The 13,881-nt window shown below is 44.7% G+C and overlaps 1 long non-coding RNA gene across 1 annotated transcript; it reads left to right on the plus strand.

The window, feature by feature from the left end:
• The first annotated feature begins 7,611 nt into the window (after nt 1-7,611).
• Nucleotides 7,612-8,686, plus strand: LOC115182965 (uncharacterized). The gene is made up of 2 exons (XR_003873929.1): nt 7,612-7,689; nt 7,787-8,686. It is a non-coding gene; the product is annotated as an uncharacterized LOC115182965 (long non-coding RNA).
• The last annotated feature ends 5,195 nt before the right edge of the window (nt 8,687-13,881 follow it).

Consider the following 13,881-nt stretch of genomic DNA (forward strand, 5'->3'; position numbering starts at 1 on the left):
TCCTCTCTCTCTCCTCTCTCTCTCTCCTCCTCTCTCTCTCCCTCCCCTCCCCTCTCTCTCTCTCTCTCCCCTCCCCTCTCTCCCCTCCCCCCCTCCCTCCCACTCTCTCTCTCTCTCTCCTCCTCCCTCCCTCCCTCCTCCCTCCCCCTCCCTCTCTCCTCCTCCATTTCTCCCTTCCTCTCTCCTCCCCTCTCTCCCTTCCCCCCTCCCTCTCTCTCCTTCTCTCTCTCCTCCTCCCTCCCTCCCTCCCTCCCTCCCTCCCTCCCCCCTCCCTCTCTCCTCCTCCATTTCTCCCTTCCTCTCTCCTCCCCTCTCTCCCTTCCCCCCTCCCTCTCTCTCCTTCTCTCTCTCCTCCTCTCTCCCTCCCCTCCCTCCCCTCTCTCCCTCCTCCCTCCCTCCCCTCCCTCCCTCCTCCATTTCTCCCTCCCCTCTCTCCCTCCCTCCCTCCCTCCCTCCCTCCCTTCCTCTCCCCCCTCCCCTCTCACCCCCCCCTCAGGGTCGTCCCATCACCCCAGTGTATACCATGACCCACAACATGCAGCGTATCCCCACGGCCGGCGGTCTGTACGGAGGAGGCTACATCCCCGTCACAAACTACAACGCCGCCGCCCTGGCAGCCCTGCAGAAGAACGCAGCTGCAGCGGCTGCAGCTTACGGAGGGTACGCGGGTTACGCCATGCCCCAGGTCTTCCCTGCCGCAGGCTATCAGGTGCCCATCCACGATGTCTACCAGACCTACTGACTGGCAGATACCAGACCTACTGACTGGCAGATACCAGACCTACTGACTGGCAGATACCAGACCTACTGACTGGCAGATACCAGACCTACTGACTGACCAGATACCAGACCTACTGACTGACCAGATACCAGACCTACTGACTGACCAGATACCAGACCTACTGACTGACCAGATACCAGACCTACTGACTGGCAGATACCAGACCTACTGACTGGCAGATACCAGACCTACTGACTGACCAGATACCAGACCTACTGACTGACAGATACCAGACCTACTGACTGACCAGATACCAGACCTACTGACTGACCAGATACCAGACCTACTGACTGGCAGATACCAGACCTACTGACTGACCAGATACCAGACCTACTGACTGACCAGATACCAGACCTACTGACTGACCAGATACCAGACCTACTGACTGACCAGATACCAGACCTACTGACTGACCAGATACCAGACCTACTGACTGGCAGATACCAGACCGACTGACGACAGTTCATCAGATACCAGACCTACTGACTGACCAGATACCAGACCTACTGACTGACAGATACCAGACCTACTGACGACAGTTAATCAGATACCAGCTGTCTGGTCCACAACGCCTGTTCAACCACCACTCAACGTTCAAACAACTTGTGCGTCACGACGTCAGGCAAGAAACTACAGACGACCTACAGAAGACCTCATCTCCACATATCACCTCCCCTCCCCTCCCCTCCTCTCCTCTCCTCTCCTCTCCTCTCCTCCCGTCCCCTCACCTCCCCTCTCCTCCCCTCCCCTCTCCCCTCTCCTCCCCTCTCCCCTCCCCTCCCCTCTCCCCCCCGTTCAAATAACGACACGTCAACACAACGTCCACAACGTCAGGACAACTAACTAAATGGACCCTTTATAAACTCAAACTCTACTCAGCGTTGGTTCTTCAACATTAGCCCAACATCCAGGCTACGTTATGACGTCCCCCCGCTGGCTTCCTTCGCCAGGTTCTTGTTGGTCCTGATGAATACTGGGACTTTGCCCCGACGTTCACATAACATTCACACAATATACTCTTATGTGTTGAATAGAGCCTATATCCCTCATATTCAAATCTGGAGAGTTCCTCTCTAATCAGGGACTGATTTAGACCTGAGACACCAGTCATTCTTCTCCTCTTATCAGGGACTGATTTAGACCTGGGACACCAGGGGCTGATTTAGACCTGGGACACCAGGGACTGATTTAGACCTGGGACACCAGGGCCTGATTTAGACCTGGGACACCAGGGCCTGATTTAGACCTGAGACACCAGTTATTGTTCCCCTCTAATCAGGGACTGATTTAGACCTGGGACACCAGGGACTGATTTAGATCTGGGACACCAGTCATTGTTCCTCTCTAATCAGGAACTGATTTAGACCTGGGACACCAGGGCCTGTTTAGACCTGGGACACCAGTCATTGTTCCCCTCTAATCAGGGCCTGTTTAGACCTGAGACACCAGTCATTGTTCCTCTCTAATCAGGGACTGATTTAGACCTGGGACACCAGGGGCTGATTTAGACCTGGGACACCAGGGCCTGTTTAGACCTGGGACACCAGTCATTGTTCCTCTCTAATCAGGGACTGATTTAGACCTGGGACACCAGGGCCTGTTTAGACCTGGGACACCAGTCATTGTTCCCCTCTAATCAGGGCCTGTTTAGACCTGGGACACCAGGCGGGTAGTACCAGTAATGACCAGGTAGAGGAGAACAACAGCAGTAGTCCAGACCTGGTATGGTAACATTTTGAATCCCCCCAGGGTCTATAATCATCCACTCCCATCAGAACCCATTTGATGTATAACAGACTGTGTAGAATAAAACGTATATAAGACCCAATGAAGGAGATGAACCCTCCAACCCATGACCAGACCACGCCTTTAGCTTTACGCTCAACACCCACCACCACCACCACCTTCTATGACATCACTTCATCACCCTGACAACTGACCCCCCCACCACCACCTTCTATGACATCACTTCATCACCCTGACAACTGACCCCCCCACCACCACCACCACCACCTTCTATGATATCACTTCATCACCCTGACAACTGACCACACCCCACATCCCCTCCTCCCTGTTGCCCGGGCAACAAGAACATTGAAGGTACACTGAAGTATTTCTGAAGAGGTAAAAATCCATATTTAATGTTTCTGTCGTTTGTTCTCTGAAATAGAAAAAAAAGACAACATTTTACTTTGTTTTTCAAACTTTAGTTAACGTTTAAACAACACAAATATAACTAAATAAAAAAACTAAAATGAGGAAGAAAAAAAATACTACAGAAACTACTGAAGACATTTTTTTTTTTGTTGAATTTATTAAGAGTTTGTATTTTTAAGTCGTTTTCATTAATCCATTCATGCTGTTAGCTTCATAGATGAGTTTGCTTGTTGTTGCTTGTTGTTGGGGGTATCTATTAGTTTTCAGATATTGTAATACTGGGTATCATTTAAAAAACGTGTACTTTTTAATGTTTTTTTTTTTTTAGATGTGTTTGTTATGCTTCTGTTCTGGAACATGGCCGTCACTTCACTGTCTCCTACAGCAGACTAAGACTGAATTGTTTTATTTTATCATGTTGTTGTCGTTGTTGTTGTTCTGTACTTTATTCTAATTGTTTGTAATTGCTTGATTCTCACAAGGTGAACAAATATGGACAAAGGCGTTTATTATTTTGTATTGCTCTGCCCTTACACTCTCCAGCGTTAGCATACGCTACGTACGCTAAGCTAACTGCTCTGCTGGCATACGCTACGTACGCTAAGCAAACTGAGCTGCTCTACTAGCATACGCTATGTACGTTAAGCTAACATTAAACACATTACTAGCATTCGCTAAGCTAACAAAAGTTCTGTACTAGCGTACGCTAAGCTAACCGAAACACTCCGCTAAGCATATGCTAAGCTTACCCCCCCAAAAAAACCTGTTAGCTTTATGCTAAGCTAGCAGCATCACACTCCGCTGAGCTTCAACCCCACTGAAAAGCCTTTTCTACGGCAGTGCCTTTCAACTCTGTCTCTGGGTTTCGACTATTGTACCTTTCCACTACAGGTCTTAAAGATCTCTGAGTTCAACTGCAGCGCCTGTTTAGTGGAAATGTGTTTTTACTCTCTACACTACACTAGTGTTACACAGAATACTACATGCCCAAATAGACCGCTTCATTCTCAGTGGTAGCTAGTGTGGTTGTTGGAACAGAGACTACGGACAGGATTCAATCCCAAACCGTGTTATCGACCGCTTGACGTTTTAAAGGTCATTTTCTAATCGAGCAGCAGCATCGTCGAAAAAGCCGCGATCAGATTGAATCCCTGCCTGTATCTCTCTGGTCCAGGATCTCTTTGGTTTGATACCAAACCGAACACAAACCTAGTCTTCTCTCTCTCTCTCTCTCATTTCAAGAAGGCAACAGATTTCCCGTAAAAGATATGAAGAGCGAAGGTATTTTTTTTTATACATTCAGTGTTTTGCTGTCTGTGCGTGTAGCAAACATAGAAGGCACTAAGAGTCGACGTCCACGCTGAAGTCTAATTAGCATCATACAAAAACCCTCGTAAAAAAAATAATAATCTGTCAGTTTAAGTTATAGCTGGTAACTGTATGCATGGGCTGCGTCTCAATCCACCAAAATCCGCCTGTCGGCCTTCCTCATCTGAAGGAAGGTGACAGAGCCACAGCGGTGTTTGTCAGAGATCGAGAAACGTCCCGAAAAATTGGTCTTCTCACAAATGTTTCCTTTGCGTCCAAACGGTTTAATCTCCAAAACGAATACGACCCTCATCTACGGAGAGATGGAGACTCACTCAAAACACGAGCGTCTCTTCTCTTCTGAAATTGGTAACGCCAATCTGCCAACTTCTGTCTGTAGCGTCCGAACAATTCGGGCTACAAACTAGCACGACCCCACCATCGAAAGGTGAGACTCTTACGAACACGTACCTGTTAGCTGTTTTGCTCTAGGTCGCCCACAAGCCTCACAAGACTCGTCTTGAAGGTACCAGTTTAAAACCTTCATGGAGGTACTTTAGTGCCAAAAGAGTGGATTATGGGTAAAAAAAAACTGAGTTTTCTTATATCTCTCAGATAGAGGACAGACACTTCAAAACGACACTACTTCCTCTTAATGACTCTGCCATGTATGAATATTTTATTCAATGTGTTTCTATGGGCTAATCATTTTTTTATAAATATATATTTTTATCCTTACAGGGGATCCTAACATTTTAAAAATAAAATAGTGAAAATGATCCATAGTATGCCCGTCTTAAAACAATTCCATATGTTAGATTAGAAACCTGGCCAGACTGGACCATCTTAAAACAATTCCATATGTTAGATTAGTAACCTGGCCAGATTGGACCATCTTAAAACAATTCCATATGTTAGATTAGTAACCTGGCCAGATTGGACCATTTTAAAACAATTCCATATGTTAGATTAGTAACCTGGCCAGATTGGACCGTCTTAAAACAATTCCATATGTTAGATTAGTAACCTGGCCAGATTGTACGATTTAATTAGTTTAGTAGGAACTCAGCGCTCTTGGGGACCTTAAAGACCTTTTTTTTTATTTTTTAAAACAGCTTTGTGTTGAGGAATAGAATTCTATTGAAACTAAGCTGCCAACTGGAACTAAGCCTTAGACACACACACACACAGGTTCTCGCCTTACAGTGCCCCCTATAGGTGTAACCCTCCAGAGCTACATGAAAACACATCAAAAGCTGCTACACTGGGCAATAGGCTGACAAATGTTTGTTTGTGGGAGAGAAGAGAAGAAGAGAGAGAGAGAGAGAGAGAGAGAGAGAGAGGGAGGGAGGGAGGGAGGGAGGGAGGGAGAGACAGAGAGAGAGAGAACCTCTAACTGCAGTACCTCTCTCTCTCTATTCATCACCACTTGGATGACAGAGTTTGCCTGTCCATGTCTCTATTGAAGTCTTTGGGGTTAATTTAGTATTTGTTTTTGTTTTTGTTGTTGTAGTGGGGGGGGGGGGTGTTAGTTGTGTTGATGCTGGTGAACTTGAAGGAGAAAAAGGCAGTTGGGATTTAAATGGATTCAACAGTATTTTGGAAAATCAGGCCCAACTCTCTATTTCTCTCTGTCTGTCCTGTAAAGAGCCTCTCTCTCTATTTCTGTCCTGTAAAGAGCCTCTCTCTCTCTCTCTCTCTCTCTCTCTGTCTGGCCTGTAAAGGGTTTCTCTCTCTCTGTCTGTCCTGTAAAGATCCTCTCTCTCTCTCTCTCTCTGTCTGGCCTGTAAAGAGCCTCTCTCTCTCTCTCTCTCTCTCTGTCTGGCCTGTAAAGAGCCTCTCTCTCTCTCTGTCTGGCCTGTAAAGAGCCTCTCTCTCTCTCTCTGTCTGGCCTGTAAAGGGTTTCTCTCTCTCTGTCTGTCCTGTAAAGAGCCTCTCTCTCTCTCTCTCTCTGTCTGGCCTGTAAAGAGCCTCTCTCTCTCTCTCTCTCTGTCTGGCCTGTAAAGAGCCTCTCTCTCTCTCTGTCTGGCCTGTAAAGAGCCTCTCTCTCTCTCTCTGTCTGGCCTGTAAAGAGCCTCTCTCTCTCTCTGTCTGGCCTGTAAAGAGCCTCTCTCTCTCTCTCTCTCTCTCTGTCTGGCCTGTAAAGAGCCTCTCTCTCTCTCTCTCTCTCTCTGTCTGGCCTGTAAAGAGCCTCTCTCTCTCTCTCTCTGTCTGGCCTGTAAAGAGCCTCTCTCTCTCTCTCTGTCTGGCCTGTAAAGAGCCTCTCTCTCTCTCTCTCTCTCTCTCTGTCTGGCCTGTAAAGGGTCTCTCTCTCCCTCCTCTCTCGGTCTCTTTCTTTCTGTTTCACTCTCTCAAGAAAACTGGAATTTCATTAAATAATGAGTAACTTTTATTGCATTGTTTTATGATGACAAGAAGTTAGGATATATTTAATATATTCATTATGTGTGACGTCAGAAGAAATGTTATAATATATTCCTAGAGTAAACATGTTTTTTTCCCTTTATATAGACCTAGTTTAGAGATCAAACTAAAACACATTTTAAAAGTTTTTTTTTTCTTCTCAAAAAAACAACAACAATAGTTTGAACCTTTAAATTTGTGATGTAATTTAGTGTTATTATGTTAACAATGTAATGTACGGTTTGTTTTTTGTGTGTTGGGTGTTGTGTTTAGTGGGACGACAGAGGTATCAGTCTGTTTATTATGAAGGTCTATGGAGCCATTCAGAATGAACAGAGCTGAGAGAGACTGACCTCTATCGCCCCCCCATCACCCCCCCCTCACACCCCCCCACATCACCCCATCACCCCCATCATACCCCCCATCACCCCATCACCATCACCCCCATCACCCACCTGAACCCCCATCACCCCCCCCTCACCCCGACCCCCCCTCACCCCCCCATATCAACCCCATCACCTCCCCCCATCACCCCACCCACCATCACCCCAACCCCCCATCACCCCCCCCAGCTGGTGCGTCGTCTCCATCTCCAACAGAACAACACGTGCCTCGTTAAAGAAATAACAATATTAATAATAAAACTGGAAACGGTTCTTAGCGTTTCTTAAAACGTTTCTTAACACTGTAAAACGTTTCTTACTGTAAACATCTCTTACTGTAAACGTTTCTTAACACTGTAAACATCTCTTACTGTAAACGTTTCTTGCCTTATTGCCAAACTGTGCTCCTCCGCTGTCCCATCTTAGACCTGGGATGGTTTTTCTATGCTCATGTTTATTTTTCAGCTTGTTGTATTTATAGTGGTTAACTAGAAAAAATAAAGCATTTTCAAAAATATAACATGGTGTGTCTTTTATACAGTTAATCTGGTCCAGGTGTCCTAGTCTAGATAATATGGTGTCTACTATACAGTTAATCTGGTCCAGGTGTCCTAGTCTAGATAATATGGTGTCTACTATACAGTTAATCTGGTCCAGGTGTCCTAGATAATATGGTGTCTACTATACAGTTAATCTGGTCCAGGTGTCCTAGTCTAGATTATATGGTGTCTACTATACAGTTAATCTGGTCCAGGTGTCCTAGTCTAGATAATATGGTGTCTACTATACAGTTAATCTGGTCCAGGTGTCCTAGTCTAGATAATATGGTGTCTACTATACAGTTAATCTGGTCCTGGTGTCCTAGTCTAGATAATATGGTGTCTACTATACAGTTAATCTGGTCCACTGGTCCTAGTCTAGATAATATGGTGTCTACTATACAGTTAATCTGGTCCACTGGTCCTAGTCTAGATAATATGGTGTCTACTATACAGTTAATCTGGTCCAGGTGTCCTAGTCTAGATAATATGGTGTCTACTATACAGTTAATCTGGTCCACTGGTCCTAGTCTAGATAATATGGTGTCTACTATACAGTTAATCTGGTCCAGGTGTCCTAGTCTAGATAATATGGTGTCTACTATACAGTTAATCTGGTCCAGGTGTCCTAGTCTAGATAATATGGTGTCTACTATACAGTTAATCTGGTCCACTGGTCCTAGTCTAGATAATATGGTGTCTACTATACAGTTAATCTGGTCCACTGGTCCTAGTCTAGATAATATGGTGTCTACTATACAGTTAATCTGGTCCACTGGTCCTAGTCTAGATAATATGGTGTCTACTATACAGTTAATCTGGTCCACTGGTCCTAGTCTAGATAATATGGTGTCTACTATACAGTTAATCTGGTCCACTGGTCCTAGTCTAGATAATATGGTGTCTACTATACAGTTAATCTGGTCCAGGTGTCCTAGTCTAGATAATATGGTGTCTACTATACAGTTAATCTGGTCCACTGGTCCTAGTCTAGATAATATATACACATTGTCTAGTTTCAGACTGTAGAGAACGAACTGACTTGCCTAGTTAAATAAAATATAATATAAAAAATATATTTCTGGGCTTTTGGATTAATAAAGATTGAACGTTTTAAAAAAAACATACGGATGAGCTGGTTAAAAGTCTGGCTGATCCTCAGTTATAATACTCACTACTACATCCTGTATTAAAGGCTGGTCCTCAGTTATAATACTCACTACTGCATCCTGTATTAAAGGCTGGTCCTCAGTTATAATACTCACTACTGCATCCTGTATTAAAGGCTGGTCCTCAGTTATAATACTCACTACTACATCCTGTATTAAAGGCTGGCTGGTCCTCAGTTATAATACTCACTACTGCATCCTGTATTAAAGGCTGGTCCTCAGTTATAATACTCACTACTGCATCCTGTATTAAAGGCTGGTCCTCAGTTATAATACTCACTACTACATCCTGTATTAAAGGCTGGTTCTCAGTTATAATACTCACTACTGCATCCTGTATTAAAGTCTGGTCCTCAGTTATAATACTCACTACTGCATCCTGTATTAAAGGCTGGCTGGTCCTCAGTTATAATACTCACTACTACATCCTGTATTAAAGGCTGGTCCTCAGTTATAATACTCACTACTACATCCTGTATTAAAAGGCTGGTCCTCAGTTATAATACTCACTACTACATCCTGTATTAAAGGCTGGTCCTCAGTTATAATACTCACTACTACATCCTGTATTAAAGGCTGGTCCTCAGTTATAATACTCACTACTACATCCTGTATTAAAGGCTGGTCCTCAGTTATAATACTCACTACTACATCCTGTATTAAAGGCTGGTCCTCAGTTATAATACTCACTACTACATCCTGTATTAAAGGCTGGTCCTCAGTTATAATACTCACTACTACATCCTGTATTAAAGGCTGGTCCTCAGTTATAATACTCACCACTACATCCTGTATTAAAGGCTGGTCCTCAGTTATAATACTCACTACTACATCCTGTATTAAAGGCTGGTCCTCAGTTATAATACTCACTACTGCATCCTGTATTAAAGGCTGGTCCTCAGTTATAATACTCACTACTACATCCTGTATTAAAGGCTGGTCCTCAGTTATAATACTCACTACTACATCCTGTATTAAAGGCTGGTTCTCAGTTATAATACTCACTACTGCATCCTGTATTAAAGGCTGGTCCTCAGTTATAATACTCACTACTGCATCCTGTATTAAAGACTGGTCCTCAGTTATAATACTCACTACTACATCCTGTATTAAAGGCTGGTCCTCAGTTATAATACTCACTACTACATCCTGTATTAAAGGCTGGCTGGTCCTCAGTTATAATACTCACTACTGCATCCTGTATTAAAGGCTGGTCCTCAGTTATAATACTCACTACTACATCCTGTATTAAAGGCTGGCTGGTCCTCAGTTATAATACTCACTACTGCATCCTGTATTAAAGGCTGGTCCTCAGTTATAATACTCACTACTACATCCTGTATTAAAGGTTGGCTGGTCCTCAGTTATAATACTCACTACTACATCCTGTATTAAAGGCTGGCTGGTCCTCAGTTATAATACTCACTACTACATCCTGTATTAAAGGCTGGTCCTCAGTTATAATACTCACTACTACATCCTGTATTAAAGGCTGGTCCTCAGTTATAATACTCACTACTACATCCTGTATTAAAGGTTGGCTGGTCCTCAGTTATAATACTCACTACTACATCCTGTATTAAAGGCTGGCTGGTCCTCAGTTATAATACTCACTACTGCATCCTGTATTAAAGGCTGGTCCTCAGTTATAATACTCACTACTGCATTCTGTATTAAAGACTGGTCCCAGTTATAATACTCACTACTGCATCCTGTATTAAAGGCTGGTCCTCAGTTATAATACTCACTACTACATCCTGTATTAAAGGCTGGCTGGTCCTCAGTTATAATACTCACTACTGCATCCTGTATTAAAGGCTGGTCCTCAGTTATAATACTCACTACTGCATCCTGTATTAAAGGCTGGTCCTCAGTTATAATACTCACTACTACATCCTGTATTAAAGGCTGGTCCTCAGTTATAATACTCACTACTACATCCTGTATTAAAGGCTGGTCCTCAGTTATAATACTCACCACTACATCCTGTATTAAAGGCTGGTCCTCAGTTATAATACTCACTACTACATCCTGTATTAAAGGTTGGCTGGTCCTCAGTTATAATACTCACTACTACATCATGTATTAAAGGCTGGTCCTCAGTTATAATACTCACTACTGCATCCTGTATTAAAGGCTGGTCCTCAGTTATAATACTCACTACTGCATCCTGTATTAAAGGCTGGTCCTCAGTTATAATACTCACTACTACATCCTGTATTAAAGGCTGGTCCTCAGTTATAATACTCACTACTACATCCTGTATTAAAGGCTGGTTCTCAGTTATAATACTCACTACTGCATCCTGTATTAAAGGCTGGTCCTCAGTTATAATACTCACTACTGCATCCTGTATTAAAGGCTGGTCCTCAGTTATAATACTCACTACTACATCCTGTATTAAAGGCTGGTCCTCAGTTATAATACTCACTACTACATCCTGTATTAAAGGCTGGCTGGTCCTCAGTTATAATACTCACTACTGCATCCTGTATTAAAGGCTGGTCCTCAGTTATAATACTCACTACTACATCCTGTATTAAAGGCTGGCTGGTCCTCAGTTATAATACTCACTACTGCATCCTGTATTAAAGGCTGGTCCTCAGTTATAATACTCACTACTACATCCTGTATTAAAGGTTGGCTGGTCCTCAGTTATAATACTCACTACTACATCCTGTATTAAAGGTTGGCTGGTCCTCAGTTATAATACTCACTACTACATCATGTATTAAAGGCTGGTCCTCAGTTATAATACTCACTACTGCATCCTGTATTAAAGGCTGGTCCTCAGTTATAATACTCACTACTGCATCCTGTATTAAAGACTGGTCCCAGTTATAATACTCACTACTGCATCCTGTATTAAAGGCTGGTCCTCAGTTATAATACTCACTACTACATCCTGTATTAAAGGCTGGCTGGTCCTCAGTTATAATACTCACTACTGCATCCTGTATTAAAGGCTGGTCCTCAGTTATAATACTCACTACTGCATCCTGTATTAAAGGCTGGTCCTCAGTTATAATACTCACTACTACATCCTGTATTAAAGGCTGGTCCTCAGTTATAATACTCACTACTACATCCTGTATTAAAGGCTGGTCCTCAGTTATAATACTCACCACTACATCCTGTATTAAAGGCTGGTCCTCAGTTATAATACTCACTACTACATCCTGTATTAAAGGTTGGCTGGTCCTCAGTTATAATACTCACTACTACATCATGTATTAAAGGCTGGTCCTCAGTTATAATACTCACTACTGCATCCTGTATTAAAGGCTGGTCCTCAGTTATAATACTCACTACTGCATCCTGTATTAAAGGCTGGTCCTCAGTTATAATACTCACTACTACATCCTGTATTAAAGTCTGGTCCTCAGTTATAATACTCACTACTACATCCTGTATTAAAGGCTGGTCCTCAGTTATAATCCTCACTACTGCATCCTGTATTAAAAGGCTGGCTGGTCAAACTAACTTAAACCAAACAGCTTTAAAGCACCTCATTGCTGCAAAACCAACTACAAATTACATTACGATTGGATGTTCTGGTGCCGCTCGGGCCAACTTGAAATTATTGTTTGGGGTCCTTCTTACTGAGGAATGTAATAGTTTTATCTTGAATATTTGTGTTGTGCTGTATTTTACTGTTTTTTTTATATTGTATTTGATTTGTCTTAATAAATTGTACACGCTGATCTCCCTGGTGAAAAACTCTGGTCTCCCTGGTGAAAAACTCTGGTCTCCCTGGTGAAAAACCCTGGTCTCCCTGGTGAAAGACCCTGGTCTCAATGGGGACTCCCTGTTACAATAAAGGTCACATACAATTAGCCATGAAATCCCTAGTTTGAAACGGACTATTTCCTGGAATTTTCTGTGTCCCCCTCCTCCCCACCACCTGGTTTCTGAGAGGTACAGAGAGGGAGGTTATGGTTATGTAACTGGCAGCAATGTAAGGGCTTTTACTGGAGGGGAGGAGCTATGCTAGGGAGGAGGAGCTAAATAGATGGGAGGGATAGATAGCTTGAGGAGGAGCTATGCTAGGGAGGAAGGAAAGGTAGGCAGGGAAGGAGAGGAATCTAGGAAGAGAGGCTAGGGAGCGAGAAGAGCGAATGGAAACTAGAGACATCAAGAAGCTATGGAGAGAGACAGGGAGCGAGCTAGCTAGAGGCACCAGGGAGAGACAGGGAGCTAGCTAGATGAGCCAGGGAGAGACAGGGAGCTAGCTAGAGGAACCAGGGAGAGACAGGCAGCTAGATAGCTAGAGGAACCAGGGAGAGAGAGGGAGCGAGCTAGCTAGAGGAACCAGGGAGAGACAGGCAGCGAGCTAGCTAGAGGAACCAGGGAGAGAGAGGGAGCGAGCTAGAGGAGCCAGGGAGAGACAGGGAGCGAGCTAGCTAGAGGAACCAGGGAGAGAGAGGGAGCGAGATAGAGAAGCCAGGGAGAGAGAGGGAGCGAGCTAGAGGAGCCAGGGAGACAGCGAGCTAGCTAGAGGAACCAGGGAGAGAGGCAGCTAGCTAGCTAGAGAAACCAGGGAGAGACAGGGAACGAGCTAGCTAGAGGAGCCAGGGAGAGACAGGGAGCGAGCTAGAGAAACCAGGGAGCGACAGGGAGCTAGCTAGAGGAGCCAGGGAGACAGGGAGCTAGCTAGAAAAACCAGGGAGAGACAGGGAGCGAGCTAGCTAGAGGAACCAGGGAGAGACAGGGAGCTAGCTAGAGGAACCAGGGAGAGACAGGGAGCGAGCTAGCTAGAGGAGCCAGGGAGAGACAGGGAGCGAGCTAGCTAGAGGAACCAGGGAGAGACAGGCAGCGAGCTAGCTAGAGGAACCAGGGAGAGACAGGCAGCTAGCTAGAGGAGCCAGGGAGAGACAGGGAGCTAGCTAGAGGAACCAGGGAGAGACAGGGAGCTAGCTAGAGGAACCAGGGAGAGAGAGGGAGCTAGCTAGAGGAGCCAGGGAGAGATAGCGAGCTAGCTAGAGGAGCCAGGGAGAGACAGACAGCGAGCTAGAGGAACCAGGGAGAGATAGACAGCGAGCTAGCTAGAGGAGCCAGGGAGAGACAGACAGCGAGCTAGCTAGAGGAGCCAGGGAGAGACAGGGAGCGAGCTAGCTAGAGGAACCAGGGAGAGACAGGGA

This window comes from Salmo trutta, unplaced genomic scaffold (genome assembly GCF_901001165.1).
Source record: "Salmo trutta unplaced genomic scaffold, fSalTru1.1, whole genome shotgun sequence".
Classification (NCBI taxonomy): Eukaryota; Metazoa; Chordata; class Actinopteri; order Salmoniformes; family Salmonidae; genus Salmo; species Salmo trutta.